Consider the following 26,031-nt stretch of genomic DNA (forward strand, 5'->3'; position numbering starts at 1 on the left):
TACCTCACTCTTTGTCTGTTAGAGTTTCCATTACAGTCAAGACTGGTAAGACTGTGCGTACATGTGTGTGTGTGTGTGCGCGTAGATGTCATGGGGCAGCAGGGCTGCAGATGGTCGTCATTCCCTCCGACAGTGACAGGAATGAGAGGAAGAGAGAGAGTGAGAGAGAGACAGACAGAGGAAAAGACAAATGGGGCATGTGAGGAACAGAAGGAGACACAGAGAGATTAAAATATGAGCAATAAAAGACAGCGAAGAGGCCTTTTTTGTCCCAACAGTGCTAACACTTAAACTCCACTCTGCTTGAGGGGACATTGTGTAGAGGGAAACTGATGGAGTGAAAATACATCTGAAATTAGTTCACTACACTTTAATTCAGCTGTAGAAGGTTAACACGGCTTCTCTCACAAGCAGAACACATGTGACTCTGTATTTTACATTCAAAGGCCATATAAATAAATGTGAGCATGATGTATTTTGTGCAAATAATCCTTTTTGTTTCTTTGAAATTATGCCATGTTTTTTATTATCTGTGAACTCTTTATTTAAGCACAGATTTAAGCACTATGTTATAACTATGTTGCTGTTGTAGCGTAAGGTTTCAGTCAGGTTTTCATGCATAGTTAAGTCGAACTATGGTTGTAGCAGGACTAAGCCCAGATTTATTGAATTAAGTGTGGCCACCTTCACCACACTAGGTGGCAATGTGCCCCCTTACAGCTTCTTAGTATTAGTATTAGTATTATTATTAGTATGGATGTCTGGTTTAGCTGGTGGCTAGGCACCATTCCCAAGCCCCAATAAAGGAGGAGGGTTGAAATTGTGACATTAACAAAAACAAGAACCGACAGAAGAAAGTTAATGTGTAGTTCTAAACATAATTAGTGTGTTTTTTTACCCACTTTTTTTTCTCTCCCACAACATTTTTCCTCTCTCCTACAGCGTCCATTGCAAACATAAACATAGCCAATTACGCAAATTAGGTGATGACATCATTTAGTGACTTCTAGCGACTTTTAGGACAGCCAATAGCTAGTTTCCTTACTGGGGAGTTGGCAACACTGGGTAACACATAAATCAGGCAATGTCAAACACCTTGTCTCTTTGCCGGCTGTTTTCATCATAAAAGTGAAGATGATTGATAGATGTTGTTCCGCGGGATGCCAAAACAGTCGGCGACAGGCTCACCGGAGAGCATTTTACCGAATCACCACGCTGCTATAAAACGTGCTCACAGCGAGCAGAAGAAGACGGTGCAACGGGAACCGACAGGCAATGGATTTTGTGTCAGCTCTTGGTAAATCATGGACTCAGACTAGATTTAACAAGGGCTCACCAGCAACACTAACTCAATTTAAAAAAGTGATTACACTGTTGTCCTTCCAGTGACAACAACACAACTTTAGCCGATAGAGTTGAACACCAAGTTTTATGATATATTGGTTGATCTCTGTGGATTTAACTCAGCACCATGTCCTGTTCATTTTTGCATCTTAGGTTCATAGAAACTGAGTCACGTGAAGTCCACAGCTCTGTTGCAAGTCACTGACCCTAAAATAATTTCTTTGAGGTTTCAAAATATTGCATATTGTTGCTTAAAAAAGTCTTTGCAACTAATAGAAATATTCAATGAATACCTTTAAGTTACTTTATCATGAGAACATATTATTTGATGTAAATGGTGTTTTGGGAGGGGGTGGTACTGGGGAATGAATAGCAAGAGAAAAGAGAGGAAGGGAAAGATGAAGAGAAGGTTAATGAGCAGCCTGACGCCCCAGGGAAAGTTTCCTTGGCCCCAGACATTCAGAGAAACAAACACATAGACTCATGCACCTCTAAACACCGTGGTAAAACACATGGTTGAAGCCGTTAACCTACAGCTACAGCTTATCGACACACCTACAACACAGGAAGGCTCCCTCATTAACACACTTAAATATACTCACAACACAGTAACAAGAAAACAACCTCCTCTGTGAAATGACAACAAGCCTGCAAACAAAATAAAACAAGGCATTGGAATCAGATCATCATAAAAAAAGTAAAGAGGTTACATTTCAAAGGGCTGTTAGTCTGGCTTAGCACTCTAACACATTTGGACATAATTAGGCTGTTTTGTTATGGAAAAATAAAAATAATTATTACTGTTATTATTATTATGATTATTATTATTTTCTTTTTTTATACAAACCAAAGTGGAAACATTCCCCAAAACTATTTTAACGTAACCAGACACTTTGTTCTCTACAGTACTGACAGGTGGCCACAATAAATGATTTTTCTGTATTTGCAACATATTTCTTTATGCCACATCTGAAATGACAAATTGATGAATGTGTCTCTGAGAGTCTGTTTCAGAATATCTTGACATGTGCTTATGTTTACAGACGTAGAAGAGCATAACTATAGCTATGGACTTTGGTCCAGTTAGAAATAATATATCAATAAAAATGGAGAAAGTCATTGTTCCCAGAAGATGCACATATATTTTCATTTTCTTTTCTGGTAAAATATCTACAACAATAATTGATTTATTTCCATTAAAACCTATTGTCACTTTTATTAAGCTCTTTTTTGCAGCCACGTTAGCATTCAGGTCTTTTTTTTCACTAAAAGTACCTTTGTACCATTGTGTATATCTGAACAAGTGAAAGGGAGAATGATTGCTCTGTATTTCCACTTTGCTGAATACATATTTTCCCTGGCTCTTCTTAAGCATTCTTCCTGCAGTTTAAGGACCTTTGATCATCTGTGATTGACTCTACCTCTCACTCCCCAGTTTCTGTTTTAACAGCCAAACAGTGGTATAAAATAATTATTATTATTTATTCTCATACAGGCTGCATAAAACCAGTGGTTTCCACTATTTTTGGTGGTGGAGGTGCCTTTTCCCGAAACAAGTTGTTCTGAAGAATATGAAAACAAACAATTGAGAGGCTGAATTTCACCGAATCACTGAAAATCTTTCCTGGTTAGTGGAAAAGATATCTGGGATATTTATTTTAGCAAAACAAATAAATCCTGGAGGACAAAGCGAGCATGCACAATTTGCTGAGCCTATTGAGTTGCAAATTGTTATAGCCTGTTGGGGATCACATGATGACCAACATCTAGATACATCACTTAAGACAACCAGGCAGAGAGAGGGAGGACATAGGGGGGTAGCCAATGGAGATAAAACATAGCCCGATTTTAAAAAATACATAAAGATATCCATAATAAGAGTTTAGATGGAGTGTTTTTAAACCATTGTTGAAGGGCCTCTGTTACATTGTGTTATTCTGGATAGGGTGATATGATGTTCCAAATCATCGTATGTGACAGAGAGATTTTGCAGGCAGAACCCAAAGTGATCCTGAGATAGTCTGATGCCGACAAGCAAGGGAAGTGGATTTTAACAGCATGCGAGAGAATGACCAGACGTGGAAGGACAGGGAAAGAGGTTTCATGGAGACAGAGAGCATCACCCGAGAACTGGAAGGATAAGGAACTTATAAAGAAGGATGAAAGGGATGTAATACTTTAAAGGGATTAGTGCTATCTTCTGCAGGATTTTGGACATTTATGCATGGTTCATGCACACACACACACACACACACACACAAACTTGTTTTTATATCTGAGTGAGGAGACATGATAGATATAACGCATTCCCTAGCCCCTTACCCTAACCTTAACCATCACAACTAAGTGCCTAATCCTAACCCTTACCATAACTGTAACCTAAATCCATTTCTAACCCCACAATTTTAACCCCTAAAAAGCACTTTAAAGTTGTGGGGTCCAGACAAAATGTCCCCACAAAGATAGTTTTTTTACGTTTTGTGGACCTCAGACACACACACACACACACACACACACACACAAAAAGCAGGAATATCCTTATCCAGTAATAATCATAATCTTGCATGCAGCAGACTCTCGCTCTCTTTCTCTCTCTCTCTCTCTCTCTCTCTCTCCCTCTCTCTCTCTCGTTGTGTGTGTGTGCCTTTTTGCATTTTTGAGAGTATCAGTTCCATCCACTAATCTGTAGAGATGTTTGAGAGTTAAAAATTCATTGCAAGGCTTAGGTTTGCGGTAGTTTCACTGTAGGACTGGGTCATTCTGCAGTAAATCGAGCCAATGTAATGTTCTCTGATGGATGGAGATGGTGATACTGTACTTATGTGTGTACATGTGTATGCACACCAAGCAGTGCTTATATCACACAGCGTGTCTGCTGTGTGATAATGCAGCCTAATCCTAAAGGAATGGAACATCTTCTCTCTTTCATCCTTCCGCCCCAGCCCACCCACACCACCCCCCTCCCCCTTTCTTTTTCACAGCATTAAAGGACAATGTAATGCTCCTCGAGTGTAGTGAGGGAAGAGAAAAAGCGCGGATAGAAAGAGGGTTACAGAGATGAAGAGATTAAAATGGAACGCAGGAGAGATTTAGCAGGGGAAGAATGTCATTTCCAGCTTCTCGCCTCCCTTTGTTTCCTGCTCTACTTTTTTGTTTTTCCATCAACCTCATCCAATTTGCATTGCTGCTGATGGTTAGTGTTGTTTAGATTTACAAAATAATGTAATGTAATACAATATTAAATTATATTATATATTAACTACCTACTATAGCATGTTCGCTCAGTGGAAGATAGAAAATATTTACGAACACAGTTTAGCTTGGTTATTGGTTGCTGATGTATGCTGATGTGTTGGCATTATTTACAGACACAGTCACTTAATGATGTAATGTTACATGGTAAGATATAGGTTAATGCAATGGTAACGTGCCGTTAAACTGGTTTCCCCTGTCTGATGTATTTCCTATGTAAATGCTGAAATCTGTGTGTTGAATGTTTGATGCCACTGATGATAAAAAAGGTTTCTCATGTATTCCTGCAGCCTGAATGAATACATGAGAAAGCCACTTTCTCATGTATTCATGCAGGCTGCAGTGAAGCACAAAGTGAGGCTCTGTCTGTGTTGGCAGAACTGACACTGTTCGCTCTGTGTTTCCACGTTTGTTTCTAATCCACCAATGTCAATGTTCAGACTGCAATGTTTTGTCCCAGTTACCTCGGCTCACAGTGCTCAGATAGTCTTACCAATTGATAACGTGTGTTTTTCTGTTCAATTATTTAAAGCTTTAGATTTGTTTCTTCTTTTTTAAGCCAATACTTTTTTAATTTTACGCAAAAATAAAACAAGTGAGGCCACTAATACTAGTTTTTCTCTCTCGCACACTCACTCACTTTGTTCTACCCTATAGAAACATGCTGGAACATGTGCATCCAGTTACTGCATACATTTTACAATGGGAGAGAAAACAGCCATGAAATAAATGAAAGACAGACAAAACCCAGAAAACCTCTTTAAAATACACACACACACACATTTATATAGTGGATAATGAGAGTGTGTGCACATGTAAGACACCGACGACAACATAGGCTACAGTAGCAAGCACCCACTGAACATATACACAGGCTTTAACAACACAGACATTGGTAGTGCAAAGGAAAAGACCATAAACAGGAAATTCTCCAGGACTTCTCACAGATCCCCTCATTCTTTATGTGGTGGATAGCTGAAGTTCAGACGGAGCCAAGAACGTGTAAATAGACAGAAGGAAGTTGTTTGGTTAGAAGGACACAGGATCTCCATCAGACTAGATTTTTTTCCCCCAATGTCGTCCGAAGTAAATGTAATGAATTACATCATAAATCACAATGTGACGTTGATCTGTGGACTCACCCGCCACTCCAGGGCCATATATCCTACAGTGAAAACTGAAAATTAGTAAGGCTTCTGCAAGTGACTCATATTTATGGCCGCACAAGTTCGGAGGTGTCAACATTCAACAGATGAATTTCAGCATGCTGGCAGTGTTTTATTGATAAGAACAGTGACAGCAGAATCTGATATCACACAATATACAAACAGAATCCCTGCATATTTTTTGGTAATACTACAAAGCTGTAAATACATTCTCTTCTTCCTTCCTGGCTTTAGCTTGTGACGTGGTTGCGTCTCGCTCTCTCCAACATGATAAGGCATCTCAATTTCTCCCTCTCAAATGAATCGTCAAGGTCATCAACCTGGGTAAACAAATAATAAAAGGATAGACAAGGCTGACACTTCCTGTTTGGTTCTTCTAAATTGTCGAATATTAATAACTCTGATATTGAAATGACCGTGGTGATTTTCATACTGCCTAAAAACGTTTTGAAGATGAGTTTAATCCCGTTGTTAAAAATTAATATGGACGGTATAAATGAGAAATTCTTTGAGAAAATAAACAGACCTTGACTCAAGGACAAAGTTGAGTGCAAATGAATGAAGTTTGGTGATATAACACAGACACAGGCTAATATGTGAATAGATTTGCAGCAGAAAGAAATGAATGAGGATTTAAGGAATATATTGACATCAAGATTTATTTATTTTTCAATGCCTTCGGTGCCTTGAGGTTCAATGTCTTAATTAAAATGGGAGAGGATTAGCTCAGCACAAAAACTGAGACAGAAACTGTCTTGTCTCCGCTAGCTCTTACTTGCATACAAACATGTGCACTTGAAACAAATACACATTTCTATTGATCTATAATGTAAAAGATAAGTATGCAAGCTGTATTCTTAACTACGTAAGGAATATATTTTTCCCCTTGGAGTGCATTTGTTTATATACCATCAATAGTGACATATTTCACAAGTGTTTTAGGGAAAAGGTCTCACCAAAAGAAGGAGGAGTTGGTGGCAGGGTGTAAAGATGAGATGTACCCAGACGTCCACCAAGGAGCAGGCCACAGCTCAAGATAACTTTGACACAGAGGATCTTGAGATTTGTTGTGGTGTTATGAGGACTTCCTAGTGTCTTTTAGTTTGTCACACAGTGTCACCAAACCTACCCCAGTGTTTCCAATCCTGGTCCCATGGATGTTTTTAGATATTTCCCATGCTCCATCACACCTGATTCAAATAGTCAGCTAGTCATCAATCTCTGCAGAAGCCTGACAACAACACACTCATTTGAAACATCTAAAAAAAAAAAACAGGTCAGGGGTCCCCAAGGACCAGGATTGGGAAAGTCAGGTCATTTTGGTTTCTTGTGAAATCGCAGTGTCTCGGTGTGGTCTTGGCTGTCCATTTGCGCTGTTTTCCTCTGCGTACTCTTCGTGTTGGCTAGCTTCGTTTTCAGAGATTGTCCCAAGTAGTTCTTCAGCCTTGTCTTGCCTCTGGACTTTAAAGTGTGAGCTGGGTTTATTATGACCGACTTGGGAGAACGATTAACTACACGTCTACTCTCTCCGCCATCTTCCTGGAAGTGTCATCAATTCTTTTCAATCAATTCAGATCTCAGGTGTAAAAAAAAAAGTAATTACACAGTTTTACTACATACTACAATAAGAGTACTGTGTCTTGGTCCTGATTGAGCGTCAACTGCTGAAACACCTTTGTATGCTCAAGAGACCTGCTCTCTTAAAGCGACAGTAACCTACTGTAAATGACTCTCCAAATAGAAAGCTACAAAACATCATTTTTACCAAATGTGAATAAAATTTAATGAATTTAACTTACTTTTTATGTATTTAACATATCATTGAATACATCAATGATTCATTTCCATCCACATCAACAAAATACAGATTGCACCCATTTTTTTTTTAAATTGAAACCCACAGTAATTGAGAACACTGATTTGTTGTGAGGGCATGTCATTTTCGGGAGATGAGGTCACACAAATTGATGAATTAAAAGCTAATACACCTGACTAATCAGCCGATTTTGCTCTCGGAGTTATGTGGTCATCAGGGCTCTGCATCCTGACTCACAATCTCCTGTCCCTCTGATAAAGAGCAAACGTCCCTGCAATCTGTTCTCAAAGCACGACCTTTGAGAAAGCGGCGGAAAATTCCCTGTGGCGAGAACATGTTTAGATCTCACTAATGCCTCTGATAGGAACGTCCACTCTGACAAACAAGCAGCAGGCTCAGGACAAGGCCATCAAAAGCCCTGTGATTACTTTCAGTGCAGGCTGAGGAAGTGTATTTTCAAAAATGTTGCAGCTGAACTTTCATGTTTTAAAGTAGTAAAAAAATAAATCCACTTTTTCTTTTGTTCTCAGCCTCAAAAGAGTAACAGTGGATGCCCGTTATTATAGAGATTTATGTAGCTTTTTGGGGAACGGGAGAAGAGAAGTAGGGCAGAGAACAGAAGAGAGCTGAGGAAAAGAGAGAAAAATTGTAAATGTAAGCAAAAAAAAAAACAACAGCCGGCCATTGATGAAATAAGCATTAAATTATTCACAGAAGGAAAAGTGGGGACTTCCTGCAGTAGAGGGTTTAAGCAGCTTCCCACCTGTTGTCTGAAGGAAAACCATGAGAATCATCAATCCAGATCTCACTGACGTACTGCACACACACACACACACACACACACACACTAAAACCAAGATCCCAGGATGGTAAAATCATTGAAAATGCAACGGGTTCTATCTAAATCCATGTTGCTATGACGACCACCAAGAAGAGGATGTGTAACACGTTGGACTTTGTCTGTGGTGATATAACTAACATTAGCTGCTCAACAACCTGCCTAAAATCTGCTCAAGTTTCCTCTGCTCACACGTGGAATCAGCTGACAGAATCAAATGAATCATGATGAATGTGAGGCAAAGATGTGACAAAACATCACAACGGATCATCTGGCTTTTTAAACTGGAGTGAAAGCAGTTACTTTTGGATCACTGCTGCTGAAATGTGGGGGTTTAGGTGTTTACTTATTTTACACATAGCCTGAAAAGTGTTAGTCGTGTTAAATAAAAAAAAGGTTTAGTATGTGAAATTCTCTTACGTATGCGCCCCCTTGTTCAGTATGAATGAGTCCAGTGTTTGGTTGTTTGGCTGTTGCTGCACGGTTGCAGCAGTAACACTCGTCACTGATCCCCAGGTACCAATAGACCATTCCTTGGCCTGGAAACACACACATGCACATTATGTAAGCTCACAAAGCCAATACTGAAGTAAATGCATGCACATACAAGTTGCATTTATTCTCTTGACACTTCTGATTCTCACCCACTGAAACGGAAAGCTCAAGTGCATAACTTTCCATCTATTCAAACCAAAGTCAAATACACAATTCACACAATGCTGATTAGGCCTGTCACCTCTACGTGACTCTCTCTCCATGTTTCTCAGTATAGCGGTGTTTTGTTTTCGAAACAGAATGATGTGTTTTTAAATCACCGCTGACGGAGGGAAAGTGGAAGCATAACAGCTGTGTTAGTAAAAAATGAGACGGCAGTCGACTTAAGGTTAAGGTATTACGCCCCGGTTTTCTGAAACATGAGTGAGATACTGAATGAGAATGGTTGGATTAAGGACCTGTAGCGCATCCTTTCAGAAAGGTTCTCCTGAGACACGGGGATAAATCTGAGGTGAAGTGACAGATGTGGCGACAGAATTTACACACTGGAGCTTTAATTAGTCGCACCTCATTTTCAATTTATACTCTGGGAAAAAGGTCTCCATGCTCTCTATGCAGCCACACACACACCTCAAGCTGCCGCTTTCAGTTGACAGTTTACACTCATTTTGATTATGCATGTGCAGATCCCCAGACATGACATGTGGGGAAAAAACTGACATTTGTAGCCACAAAATATTAATTTGTGGACACTAAATAAGTATCAGTAGTAGTAACAGTGTTTATCATTCCCATCAACAATTTGGACAGCTGGGTAAGCAAATGGAGTGCGCCCACGTTTGAAAGATATTCACAGATTAAAACCTCCGCACACATTTAAACGAATCATTGCTGAAACACATACACAACACATATTTTGAATCATAGTGAAGCCAACGAGCTACAACCTCATTTTCATCAAAAAGAGCTGGAGCAACTCTATATTGATCTCTGCGTGCAGTCGTCATAGTCGTGATATTACCACGGTGTGTTATCAAGTACAGTAACGAAGACGGCTCTTTTTTGATGAAAATGAGGTTGCGGCTTGTTCTCATTTGTTTCAACAATGCCTAGTTTGAATGTTATTAACCGCGGAAGTTGGGCTCTGTGCATATCTTTGTAACTTTACTTAACTTTGGTAAAAAACTGATTTATTGCAATGCCAGAATATCTTTGTAACTCAATCACACTCAATCCCTGTCCGTCGTGCAGCTTCAGCCGTCTTGCACGAGTTTTTGCTTACGCAGCTCTCAAAGGTAGGTAGTTCATGGGAAGGATATTAATATTATTAATTAGTATTTCGTTGCCACAAATTATTATTTTGTGACCATGAAATACTACTCTGTGGCCGAAAATTAGAGTCATGCCTGGGGCTCCGTATGCATGTGTTTGATGAAGATATTCATAGGAGGGAGAGTGCAACAAGACATCAAAATGTGGTTAGTGTGAGGCTAATAGCTCTCTAACCCTAACCTTAAACCTTAACCTAAATCATTGTGTCTTGTTTAATTCTTCTTCTTCTACTATACAAATGCAAATAACATTTAAATATGTACATAATGAGAAAGACAAGTTCCCAAAATGCAATTGCACAACCAGATTTCGGTGCCCACAATAATAGTTACTCCTAGACACACAAACACACACGGTCAGACAGACATCCCCTCTGGTCTCTGTGCGACCCCCTATAGAGAATAATAATTACGGACACACGGAAACACTTTGGGAAGGAGGAAAAAAAAGTACCAGGTACAAATAATAATGTTTTTGCATTTCCTCCAGACAAACTATCAACATACCAGTCTGGTTTGGTTTGGTTTGGTTGTATCATATGTCTCCAAAAATAGAAATATATGCAGACCAGAGAGAAAGAATCCTGTCCTTTTCTCTGTCTTCGATGAAAAATGATTCGATCACACTCATTTTGACAGCCCTTTGTGTGAATTATTGATCCAACACTATGATCTGATTTGGCACATGTTTGTTTTTGTTTCATTTGGAATGCAGGGGGAAAAGGAATAAAGAAAATACATATATCATTTATTTACTGTGGACAACAGAGGACACACCCTGTGTGGTTTGTTGGTGAATAATTTGATATATAAACAGAGACTCCAAATTATTATTAACACCAGAACTCACTCTGACACACTCAAATGACGTTTGCACACATCAACGGATGCCAAATCCAAGTTTAATCAAGACTTCTTCTCTTTCTTTCCGTCGCTGTTGCTTTTTGTTTTTTTATTTGTGAAAAGAGTTAAGGTTTCAATTAGTCTCCATTAGTTGAACGTGTTGTGTAAATATGATTGAGAGTCACGATCGGATCCAAAAGGCCGCATTAGCGTCACAGGAAGACAAAGCAAAGAGCTTATTTATTTCAATCTTTATTTTTTTTAATGATCAGCAGCACTCTCAAGAAAATATGGGCGAGTCACGATTCCATCCTGCAGATGGAAAATGTAATCAGCCGATGCTTCAGTTTCTCGAGATGCATTCACACACAAAGCAGAGGCGGACAGAGATTAGTCAGGAGGACAACATTCAGATTTACTTACTGAAGGTCAGAGGGTCAGACATGGCAGATCTACTGAGCGATAGACAGACTGTTGGAAGATTTAAGAGCTCACTTCTACACATCTTCTTTCACCCTTTGAACTGAAGCCCATCACTCTTTACGAAGTGTTGAAAGGTCAAGGAAAGTTCATACTTCATGGAGTGTGTGACTGAACTATGTCCCTCACTTGTGAAAACATATTTCTTTATCTTTTTGTCTGTTCCAGTTGATGTTGTGCATTTATGTGATTACGATGATTGTGACAAAAGGCATTGCATTTTATTTGCTGCACCTCCAAAAGAATTGAGTTGTAATAAACTTTGTTTGTTTGCCATTTTGAAACTTGCACTACAAATGAGGTAAAGGGATACAAAATAATGTCACCATGAAAAGGGTTAGAATCACATTAAATGGTGGTATCAGATATGTTGCAACCACATCTAAGGGAAACCGGCAACAAACTAAACAAACCATTTTAAAGATTCATTAACACCTATGCCTCAAAATGTCTGTCTGGACTTTTTTGCTTATTTCAACCATGAAAGGGCCAGAAAATGTTATGTTAAAATAGTGTATTAACAATTTAATATGAAGAAGAAGAAAAAACACTGTAGTTACACGAACTGCATGAATACCTGATTTAGCGTGTTAAATTTGAAATTTGAACAGTATAAAACATATTTAAAATAAAAAAATGCTATGTACCATTTTCATATTTTCCCTTTCCTGGCGACAAAGATGCTGATTCGCCGGCTTCCTGCAACAGCACGAGTGAAATTACCGTAATAATCACACTATTGACTTTGACGTGCAACTTCTCAGCTTTCAGAAACTGTAATTACAGTTGCATTACGGTTACTTGTGCGGACGTGTTGTCGACGATACAAAATGTCTGCTTGCAGTCTGGCTGTGAGTGGTTAAAGCAAGTCCACTGCAGCTGGGATGATCAGACCAGAACCTCTTGTGCAGAACCAATTGGCTCCCAGGATCCACCTAGACTCTCACACACGTCATTCACACTCACACAAGGAAAAAGCAGTCACGACCCCGGGGGTCATAACAATATACTTTTTCTTAAAATGTTATGCAGTTTCAGAGACACCCTCCAACACATTCATACCTCCAGAATGCTTTTTAATGACATGCCACAGAAACTGTGTCAGCCACACGTCAAACCCGGCACATACAACTCTCACTGTTCAATCAATTGAGCTGTCAGTACAGGCTGTTAAAACAAAAATATTCATACTAAGATTCTTACATTGAAAAGCCCGTTCTCAGATGAAGGATGCAGCAAACAAATAGTGTTACATCATTTTTCTGTTCACAAAGATCAAACAGAGGCACGATAACGACATCGACAACAAGAGAATCACCTGCGGCTTTAAATCTCCAGATTCTCGAGATGTCTCAGTGAGATACTAGTGTTTGTTGTTTTCTTTGTTTATGGTTTTAAACATGTCAAATATTTCAAGTAAACAATTTCTTTTAATTCAAACACTATGTGGTTACATCCACAGAGTGTAGGTACTTTTTCTGCACCCCCCAAAAATACCCTAGGCTGTTTTAATGGGTGTATATGAATTCAAATGTATATTTTTTTTCCACTTTTAATCTCATTTACTCTATATACAGGGTACATTTGCTTCTCTTTCGCATATTTATATTATTTGACGCTATTGTGACAAAGTGTTGTGGTTGTGGTTGGCAGAGTTGAAGCTGCTAACACCGTGCTCATAATTCTCCTCCTCCACATCCTCTGCACCTCAAAGCCAATGTGAACCAGGTGTGGTTTTCAGCTGACAGAAACAGGGAGGGCAGGACCATTATATTCATTATATCCCATTATATCCATTATGCATATTTATGCAAGTTATTCTGATCCAATTTTGAAGCCCCCATTAAAAACACCGCTATTAATCACAGTGTTACTGTCATTAACCCAGAGAGAAATCTGCATCTAATTACAGTTATATCAAATATTAGAGCGCCAATGTATGTAATGTATCAGTGTATTTCTTATGATTGTACAATAAATGTCATCTTTCAATAATCAAACCCTTCTAAAATGTATTAATTATTCCATTATTTCAAAAAAAGACATACAATCAAACAATTGGGGTCAGCGTTATCTATTGAAGGCTACACACGTCTTAGAAATTCAAAAGTTCAAAAGGTTACATGTCATGGATAAATAAAGTTTTCAAGTTCCAAAAAGAACTAGAAAATTCCATGAACACACAAATTTTGATTGTGCCTGCTTCTTGCTGCCGATTTTGAGAGGATTGAACCTTTAAAACTTGAAGCTTTTAGACTAAGGATGTCCATACTTTTTTAAAGCGGGCCGGATTTGATAATGTGGGATGTTCAGGGGCCAATGGTTACTTCAAACCTTTAGAAACTTTTACATACAAATGCACTGTTAAATTAATAAAATTTGGATGACATACTATACTATGACTTTTCTGTCAAATTTTGGACGACATACTAAACTATGAAATTTTTGTCACATTTTGGGCGAAATACTATACTATGACTTTTTTGAGTGATTTTGGACGACATACTATACTATGAATTTTTTGTCACATTTTGGACGACATACTATACTATAACTTTTTTGTCACATTTTGGATGACATACTATACTATGACTTTTCTGTCACATTTTGGATGACATACTATAATATGACATTTTTGTCTCATTTTGGACGACATACTATACTATGACTTTTTTGTCTCAGTTTGGACGAGATGCTATACTATGACTTTTTTGAGCGATTTTGGACGACATACTTAACTATGACTTTTTTGTCACATTTTGGACGACATACTTAACTATGACTTTTTTGTCACATTTTGGACGACATACTATACTATGACTTTTTTGTCACATTTTGAAAGACATACTATATTATGACTTTTTTGTCACATTTTAGACGACATACTATACTATGACTTTTTTGAGCGATTTTGGACGACATACTTTACTATGACTTTTTTGGACGACATACTATACTACTACTTTTTTGTCACATTTTTGACAACATACTATACTATGACTTTTCTGTCAAATTTTGGACGACATACTAAACCATGACATTTTTGTCTCATTTTGGACGACATACTATACTATGACTTTTTTGAGCGATTTTAGACGACATACTATACTATGACTTTTTTGAGCGATTTTGGACGACATACTATACTATGACTTTTTTGAGCGTTTTTGGACGACATACTATACTATGACTTTTTTGGACGACTACTTTTTTGTCACATTTTTGACGACATACCATACTATGACTTTTTTGGACGACTACTTTTTTGTCACATTTTTGACGACATACTATACTATGACTTTTCTGTCACATTTTGGATGACATAGTATAATATGACATTTTTGTCTCATTTTGGACGACATACTATACTATGACTTTTTTGTCTCATTTTGGACGACATGCTATACTATGACTTTTTTGTCACATTTTGGACGACATACTATACTATGTCTTTTTTGAGCGATTTTGGACGACATACTTAACTATGACTTTTTTTGAGCGATTTTGGACGACATACTATACAATGACTTTTTGTCACTTTTTGGACGACATACTATACTATGACTTTTTGTCACTTTTTGGACGACATACTTAACTATGACTTTTATGTCACATTTTGGACGACATACTAAACTATATCTTTTTTGTCACATTTTGGACGACATGCTTTACTATGACTTTTTTGTCACATTTTGGACGACATGCTATACTATGACTTTTTTGAGCGTTTTTGGACGACATACTATACTATGACTTTTTTGTCTCATTTTGGACGACATACTATACTATGACTTTTTTGTCTAATTTTGGACGACATGCTATACCATGACTTTTTTGTCACATTTTGGACGACATACTATACTATGACTTTTTTGTCTCATTTTGGACGACATGCTATACCATGACTTTTTTGAGCGATTTTGGACGACATACTATACTATGACTTTTTTGTCACATTTTGAACGACATACTTTACTATGACTTTTTTGGACGACATACTATACTACTACTTTTTTGTCACATTTTTGATGACATACTATACTATGACTTTTCTGTCACATTTTGGATGACATACTATAATATGACATTTTTGTCTCATTTTGGACGACATACTATACTATGACTTTTTTGTCTCAGTTTGGACGAGATGCTATACTATGACTTTTTTGAGCGATTTTGGACGACATACTTAACTATGACTTTTTTGTCACATTTTGGACGACATACTTAACTATGACTTTTTTGTCACATTTTGGACGACATACTTAACTATGACTTTTTTGTCACATTTTGGACGACATACTTAACTATGACTTTTTTGTCACATTTTGGACGACATACTATACTATGACTTTTTGTCACTTTTTGGACGACATACTTAACTATGACTTTTTTGTCACATTTTGGACGACATACTATACTATGACTTTTTTGTCACATTTTGGATGACATACTATAATATGACATTTTTGTCTCATTTTGGACGACATACTATACTATGACTTTTTTGTCTCATTTTGGACGACATGCTATACTATGACTTTTTTGTCACATTTTGGACGACATACTATACTATGTCTTTTTTGAGCGATTTTGGACGACATACTTAACTATGACTTTTTTGTCACATTTTGGACAACATACTATACTATGACTTTTTGTCACTTTTTGGACGACATACTTAACTATGACTTTTTTGTCACATTTTGGACGACATACTATACTATGACTTTTTTGTCACATTTTGGAAGACATGCTATACCATGACTTTTTTGTCACATTTTGGACAACATGCTTTACTATGACTTTTTTGTCACATTTTGGACGACATGCTATACCATGACTTTTCTGTCACATTTTGGACGACATACTTAACTATGACTTTTTTGTCACATTTTGGACGACATACTATACTATGACTTTTTGTCACTTTTTGGACGACATACTTAACTATGACTTTTTTGTCACATTTTGGACGACATACTATACTATGACTTTTTTGTCACATTTTGGACGACATGCTATACCATGACTTTTTTGTCACATTTTGGACAACATGCTTTACTATGACTTTTTTGTCACATTTTGGACGACATACTATACTATGACTTTTTTGTCACATTTTGGATGACATACTATAATATGACATTTTTGTCTCATTTTGGACGACATACTATACTATGACTTTTTTGTCTCATTTTGGATGACATGCTATACTATGACTTTTTTGAGCGATTTTGAACGACATACTATAATATGACTTTCTTTGTCTCATTTTGGATGACATGCTTTACAATGACTTTTTTGTCACATTTTGGACGACATACTATATTATGACTTTTTTGTCACATTTTGGACGACATGCTATGCTATGACTTTTTTGAGTGCTTTTGGACGACATACTATAATATGACTTTTTTGTCACATTTTGGACGATATACTATACTATGACTTTTTGAGCGTTTTTGGACGACATACTATACTATGACTTTTTGAGCGTTTTTGGACGACATACTATACTATGACTTTTTTGTCACATTTTCGACGACATGCTATACTATGACTTTTTTGAGCGTTTTTGGACGACATACTATACTATGACTTTTTTGTCTCATTTTGGATGACATGCTAAACTATAACTTTTTTGTCACATTTTGGACGACATACTATACTATGACTTTTTGTCACATTTTGAACGACATACTTTTACTATGACTTTTTTGGACGACATACTATACTATGACTTTTCTGTCACATTTTGGATGACATACTATAATATGACATTTTTGTCTCATTTTGGACGACATACTATACTATGACTTTTTTGTCTAATTTTGGACGACATGCTATACCATGACTTTTTTGTCACATTTTGGACGACATACTATACTATGACTTTTTTGAGCGATTTTGGACGACATACTATACTATGACTTTTTTAAAGCGATTTTGGACGACATACTATACTATGACTTTTTGTCACATTTTGAACGACATACTTTTACTATGACTTTTTTGGACGACATACTATACTATGACTTTTCTGTCACATTTTGGATGACATACTATAATATGACATTTTTGTCTCATTTTGGACGACATACTATACTATGACTTTTTTGTCTAATTATGGACGACATGCTATACCATGACTTTTTTGTCACATTTTGGACGACATACTATACTATGACTTTTTTGTCTCATTTTGGACGACATGCTATACTATGACTTTTTTGTCACATTTTGGACGACATACTATACTATGACTTTTTTGAGCGATTTTGGACGACATACTTAACTATGACTTTTTTGTCACATTTTGGATGACATACTATACTATGACTTCTTTGTCACATTTTGGACGATATACTATACTATGACTTTTTGTCACTTTTTGGACGACATACTTAACTATGACTTTTTTGTCACATTTTGGACGACATACTATACTATGACTTTTTTGTCTCATTTTGGATGACATGCTATACTATAACTTTTTTGTCACATTTTGGACGACATACTATACTATGACTTTTTTGTCTCATTTTGGACGACATGCTATACTATGACTTTTTTGTCACATTTTGGACGACATACTATACTATGACTTTTTTGAGCGATTTTGGACGACATACTATACTATGACTTTTTTGAGCGATTTTGGACGACATACTTTACTATGACTTTTTTGTCACATTTTGAACGACATACTTTACTATGACTTTTTTGGACGACATACTTAACTATGACTTTGTCACATTTTGGACGACATACTTTACTTTGACTTTTTGTCACTTTTTGGACGACATACTTAACTATGACTTTTTTGTCACATTTTGGACGACATACTATACTACGACTTTTTTGTCACATTTTGGACGACATACTAAACTATGTCTTTTTTGTCTCATTTTGGACGACATCCTTTACTATGACTTTTTTGTCACATTTTGGACGACATGCTATACTATGACTTTTTTGAGCGTTTTTGGACGACATTCTATACTATGACTTTTTTGTCTCATTTTGGACGACATACTATACTGTGACTTTTTTGAGCGATTTTGGACGACATACTTAACTATGACTTTTTTGAGCGATTTCGGACAACATACTTTACGACGACTTTTTTGAGCGATTATGGACGACATACTTAAGTATGTCTTTTTTTGTCACATTTTCGACGACATACTATAATATTACTTTTTCAAGCGATTTTGGACGACATACTATACTATGACTTTTTTGTCTCATTTTGGATGACATGCTATACTATGACTTTTTTGAGCGATTTTGAACGACATACTATAATATGACTTTTTTGTCACATTTTCGACGACATACTATATACTATGACTTTTTTGTCACATTTTCGACGACATACTATATACTATGACTTTTTTGTCATATTTTGGACGACATGCTTTACTATGACTTTTTTTGTCACATTTTCGACGACATATTATACTATGACTTTTTCAAGCGATTTTGGACGACATACTATAATATGACTTTTTCAAGCGATTTTGGACGACATACTATACTATGACTTTTTTGTCTCATTTTGGATGACATGCTATACTATGACTTTTTTGAGCGATTTTGAACGACATACTATAATATGACTTTCTTTGTCTCATTTTGGATGACATGCTTTACAATGACTTTTTTGTCACATTTTGGACGACATACTATACTATGACTTTTTTGTCACATTTTGGACGACATACTATACTATGACTTTTTTGAGTGCTTTTGGACGACATACTATACTATGACTTTTTTGAGTGCTTTTGGACGACATACTATAATATGACTTTTTTGTCACATTTTGGACGATATACTATACTATGACTTTTTGAGCGTTTTTGGACGACATTCTATACTATGACTTTTTTGTCTCATTTTGGACGACATACTATACTGTGACTTTTTTGAGCGATTTTGGACGACATACTTAACTATGACTTTTTTGAGCGATTTCGGACAACATACTTTACGACGACTTTTTTGAGCGATTATGGACGACATACTTAAGTATGTCTTTTTTTGTCACATTTTCGACGACATACTATAATATTACTTTTTCAAGCGATTTTGGACGACATACTATACTATGACTTTTTTGTCTCATTTTGGATGACATGCTATACTATGACTTTTTTGAGCGATTTTGAACGACATACTATAATATGACTTTTTTGTCACATTTTGGACGACATGCTATACTATGACTTTTTTGTCACATTTTCGACGACATACTATATACTATGACTTTTTTGTCATATTTTGGACGACATGCTTTACTATGACTTTTTCAAGCGATTTTGGACGACATACTATAATATGACTTTTTCAAGCGATTTTGGACGACATACTATACTATGACTTTTTTGTCTCATTTTGGATGACATGCTATACTATGACTTTTTTGAGCGATTTTGAACGACATACTATAATATGACTTTCTTTGTCTCATTTTGGATGACATGCTTTACAATGACTTTTTTGTCACATTTTGGACGACATACTATACTATGACTTTTTTGTCACATTTTGGACGACATACTATACTATGACTTTTTTGAGTGCTTTTGGACGACATACTATAATATGACTTTTTTGTCACATTTTGGACGATATACTATACTATGACTTTTTGAGCGTTTTTGGACGACATACTATACTATGACTTTTTGAGCGTTTTTGGACAACATACTATACTATGACTTTTTTGTCTCATTTTCGACGACATACTATATTATGACTTTTTTGAGCGATTTTGGACGACATACTTAACTATGACTTTTTTGTCTAATTTTGGACGACATGCTTTACTATGACTTTTTTGTCAAATTTTCGACGACATACTATATTATGGGGCCACACGGTGGTGTAGTGGTTAGCACTCTCGCCTTGCAGCGAGAAGACCCGGGTTCGAGCCCCGGTTGGAACAAGGGCCTTTCTGCATGGAGTTTGCATGTTCTCCCCGTGTGTGCGTGGGTTCTCTCCGGGTTCTCCGGCTTCCTCCCACAGTCCAAAAACATGCAATGTGGGGATAGGTAAATTGGACACTCTAAATTGACCATAGGATTGAGTGTGAGAGTGAATGGTTGTTCGTCTGTCTCTGTATGTGGCCCTGCGATGGACTGGCGAACTGTCCAGGGTGTACCCCGCTTATCGCCCGATGTAGCTGAGATTGGCACAGCACCCCCGCGACCCTCTGGTGGAGGATAAAGCGGTAGATGATGACTGACTGACTGACTATAATATGACATTTTTGTCTCATTTTGGACGACATACTTAACTATGACTTTTTTGAGCGATTTCGGACAACATACTTTACAACGACTTTTTTGAGCGATTATGGACGACATACTAAACTATAAGTTATTTGTCACATTTTAGACACTACGACTAGGCTGTTCCAAAGTTCAACCCTAGATGGGATTTGAACCCCCAATCCCTGTCTCATGAGTCCGGTGCCTTATCCATTTGGCCACTGAAGCTGTTAATTGCATTGTCTTGGAGGACATACTAAACTATGACGTTTTGTGGTGATTTTGACATACTTAACTATGACTTTTTTGAGCGATTTTGGACGACATACTATACTATGACTTTTTTGTCTCATTTTGGACGACATGCTATACTATGACTTTTTTGAGCGTTTTTGGACAACATACTATACTATGACTTTTTTGACTCATTTTGGACGACATACTATACTATGACTTCTTTGTCACATTTTGGAAGACATACTAAACTATGACTTTTTTGTCACATTTTGGACGACATATACTATGACTTTTTTGTCTCATTTTGGACGACATACTATACTATGACTTTTTTGTCACATTTTGGACGACATACTAAACTATGACTTTTTTGTCACATTTTGGACGACATGCTTTACTATGACTTTTTTTGTCACATTTTCGACGACATACTATACTATGAATTTTCCGAGCGATTTTGGACGACATACTATACTATGACTTTTTTGTCTCATTTTGGACGACGTGCTTTACTATGACTTTTTTTGTCACATTTTCGACGACATACTATACCATGACTTTTTCGAGCGATTTTGGACGACATACTATACTATGACTTTTTTGTCACATTTTGGACGACATACTATAATATGACTTTTTTGTCACATTTTGGATGACATACTATACGATGACTTTTTTGTCACATTTTGGACGACATACTATAATATGACTTTTTTGTCACATTTTGGATGACATACTATACGATGACTTTTTTGTCACATTTTGTACGACATACTAAACGATGACTTTTTTGTCCCATTTTGGACGACATACTAAACAATGACTTTGTTGAGCGATTTTGGACGACATACTATACTATGAATTTTTTTAGCGATTTTGAACGACATACTATACTGTGACTTTTTTGTCACATTTCTGATGACATACTATACTATAACTTCTTTGTCACATTTTGGACGACATACTATACTATGACTTTTTTGTCACATTTTGGACGACATACTATACTATGACTTTTTTGTCACATTTTGGACGATATACTATACTATGACTTTTTGAGCGTTTTTGGACGACTTACTATACTATGACTTTTTTGTCATATTTTGGACGACATGCTTTACTATGACTTTTTTTGTCACATTTTCGACGACATACTATACTATGACTTTTTCAAGTGATTTTGGACGACATACTATACTATGACTTTTTTGTCTCATTTTGGATGACATGCTATACTATGACTTTTTGGAGCGATTTTGAACGACATACTATAATATGACTTTTTTGTCACATTTTGGACAGCATGCTATACTATGACTTTTTTGTCACATTTTCGACGACATACTATACTATGACTTTTTTTGTCATATTTTGGACGACATGCTTTACTATGACTTTTTTTGTCACATTTTCGACGACATACTATACTATGACTTTTTCAAGCGATTTTGGACGACATACTATACTATGACTTTTTTGTCTCATTTTGGATGACACGCTATACTATGACTTTTTTGAGCGATTTTGAACGACATACTATAATATGACTTTTTTGTCTCATTTTGGATGACATGCTTTACAATTACTTTTTTGTCACATTTTGGACGACATACTATACTATGACTTTTTTGTCACATTTTGGACGACATGCTATACTATGACTTGTTTGAGTGCTTTTGGACAACATACTATAATATGACTTTTTTGTCACATTTTGGACGACATACTATATTATGACTTTTTCGAGCGATTTAGGACGACATACTATACTATGACTTTTTTGAGCGATTTTGAACGACATACTATAATATGACTTTTTTGTCTATTTTGGATGACATGTTTTACTATGACTTTTTTGTCACATTTTGGACGACATACTATACTATGACTTTTTTGTCACATTTTGGACGACATACTATACTATGACTTTTTTGTCACATTTCGGACAACATGCTATACTATGACTTTTTAGAGCAATTTTGGACGACATGCTATACTATGACTTGTTTGTCACATTTTGGACGACATGCTATACTATGACTTTTTTGTCACATTTTGGACGACATGCTATACTATGACTTTTTTGTCACATTTTGGACGACATACTATACTATGACTTTTTTGTCACATTTTGGACGATATACTATACTATGACTTTTTGAGCGTTTTTGGACGACATACTATACTATGACTTTTTTGTGTAATGGACGACATGCTTTACTATGACTTTTTTGTCAAATTTTCGACGACATACTATATTATGACTTTTTCGAGCGATTTAGGACGACATACTATACTATGACTTTTTTTGAGCGATTTTGAACGACATACTATAATATGACTTTTTTGTCTATTTTGGATGACATGTTTTACTATGACTTTTTTGTCACATTTTGGACGACATACTATACTATGACTTTTTTGTCACAATTTGGACGACATACTATACTATGACTTTTTTGTCACATTTTGGACGACATGCTTTACTATGACTTTTTAGAGCGATTTTGGACGACATGCTATACTATGACTTTTTTGTCACATTTTGGACGACATACTATACTATGACTTTTTTGTCACATTTTGGACGACATGCTATACTATGACTTTTTCGAGCGATTTTGGACGACATACTATACTATGACTTTTTTGAGCGTTTTTGGATGACATACTATACTATTACTTTTTTGAGCAATTTTGGACCAAAAGCCAAAAGCATTTTTAATCTTCTTTCAGAGTGTGTTGTTTGTCTAATTGTTTCTCCAGCCAGACGATGTCAAACCGCCCATGAGTCTGAACACACACCTACATACAAAATGAAACAACTGTTTCTGTCTGAGGAGTAAAATACCAGCGTTACATGATGCTCTTTGGCTCAGGGAAGAACTGCATTCCCAGACTCATGACTGTTCCATTGCTTTGGCTTTCATACACACACACACTCAACTGGAAAAGCAGATTATGTTAACCCTTACTTTTTTTTCAGGATCATTTAGAACATACTCAAAGACAGTTTAGAGCAAACATGGACTCCGCTGCACATATACAACACATACAGGCTGCAGAAAGTCACATGCACACAGGGACACACAAGCACAGAAGCACAGTTTGGGATTTATTGGGATCAGAGGTAGTAGTTTGTACTTTGAGGGGCACTTTGAGAGTCACTAATGTCAGAGCTAAACTAAAACACAGCCTCCGGTCTATTACGCCCCCAGACTGCCACACACATGCACACACAGCCACAAAAAATACACTTTCTTGGATACACACACCTGTTTTGACACCCGTGCCTCTGCCGGCCTTGACACATATGCGCTGTATTTGTCTGCTCGGATGGCGCTTTGAGTAGGAATCCATCGGGTTTGGCAGGGTGTGCATGTGTGTCCGAGAAAGAGATGACACAAGACAGCAGAGAAGGGATGCTGTTTGAAGAGAGTCTGGGTTGTGAATTTGTACAACAACTGACCATGTGAGAATGACCTCTGCTGTACCATGAAAGAACAATCTGTTTCTCCTGAGTGGAAAAAAAGAAGTGGATTTTGTGTTAGCAGAACTACTGCAGATACAAAACAGATCTACATTTAGTGCCTTAGAAAGGAAGTATTTGTTCAATTCAGGATTCAGACAGAGGCAAAAAAAGGTGAGGGAATACTTCCCAGCAAATCTAGACAATGACATGCACATTTGAAGCTGAAAACATTGGTTAATAGTGAAGGGGAAAAAGAAGAAAGCCAGTGAAAGCCAGACTGAAAGAACAAAGACCAAAGCACAGGGAGAGGGGAAGGCAGCTAGATCGGAGATGAAAAATTGCCATCCAACAGAAGGAGGTGAGGAGAAGCAGAGGAGGAGAACAGGAGGCTGAGGTCACCTTAACATCAAAGAGGCAGGGGGATATGAGTGTGACCTCTCCAGAAGAGGCCAAATTGGTTTAACCCCTGACATCTGTAAAGATAAAGTTACTCCCAAATGTCTTTAATAAACACTCATATGCACGGGAGCACAAAACATTTAACATCTTTGTGGTTTTGTCTGTGACTTTATCTCCCTCATACTCATATAACGTCACCTATACCTTTCTACCCTGATAGGGACATATGTTTTGAATAAGAATTAAGTATTAGGGAGGTTTAAATTAATCCCACGACACAATAATATACTGCAAAACCCACAAAGTGGAAGTGCGCAAGAGACAAGTGTCACCTTCACTCTAATTGAGAAACTGCAGCTTCACTCTGTCCAGATTATTTGTATTCTGGTGCTGTGCCTGTTCACTGGTAGGACTTCATATCGGAATAACCATCAAAACTGGAGAACAGAATACAAAATTGCTTCTAACAACGTCAATAAAGCCGCAGAGAGCACCCGTGGCTGAAGCTGCATGGGAAAGAAAGGAATATTTTCTTATTTCCTCCAGAGAACAAGACACACTGATATGGTGGTGTATTTTTTTTTTATTTCAGAAAAATACATTTATTTTCAGTTTAATTTGTCATTTTCATACCAATTTTTGTAACATTTATTCATGTGAAATACTCTAGCCAATCATTGCATTGTATGTTTTTATGGCTGCACCATTACATCCTCATATTACGCATTATTTTTTATCAGCCACAACAAAGCAGGTAACTACTATCTTTAATGTGATTAAAACCCTTTTTTCTTTTTTTCTTTTTTCACTTTTGAACACACGGACCAGCAACAACATTAAAACCACTCACCTGTTTTATTGTTGTGGCTAATTGGTATTATTTTGGGTTTAAAGGACAGAGGCCTGTGCTGCACAGAGTACATTTGCGATGGAACATACCCAGTAAAAAGGGAAATCAGTTACCATAAGTGGATTTTATCAGTTTGTAATCTCCAAGACATTACCAAGGAGAAACAGTTCAGCTGAAAAGTCCTTTTTCCATCGCCTCACACATTTAAATAGACCTATTCATGTCTG

The sequence above is a fragment of the Solea solea genome, chromosome 2 (assembly GCF_958295425.1).
Source record: "Solea solea chromosome 2, fSolSol10.1, whole genome shotgun sequence".
In the NCBI taxonomy this organism is placed as follows: domain Eukaryota; kingdom Metazoa; phylum Chordata; class Actinopteri; order Pleuronectiformes; family Soleidae; genus Solea; species Solea solea.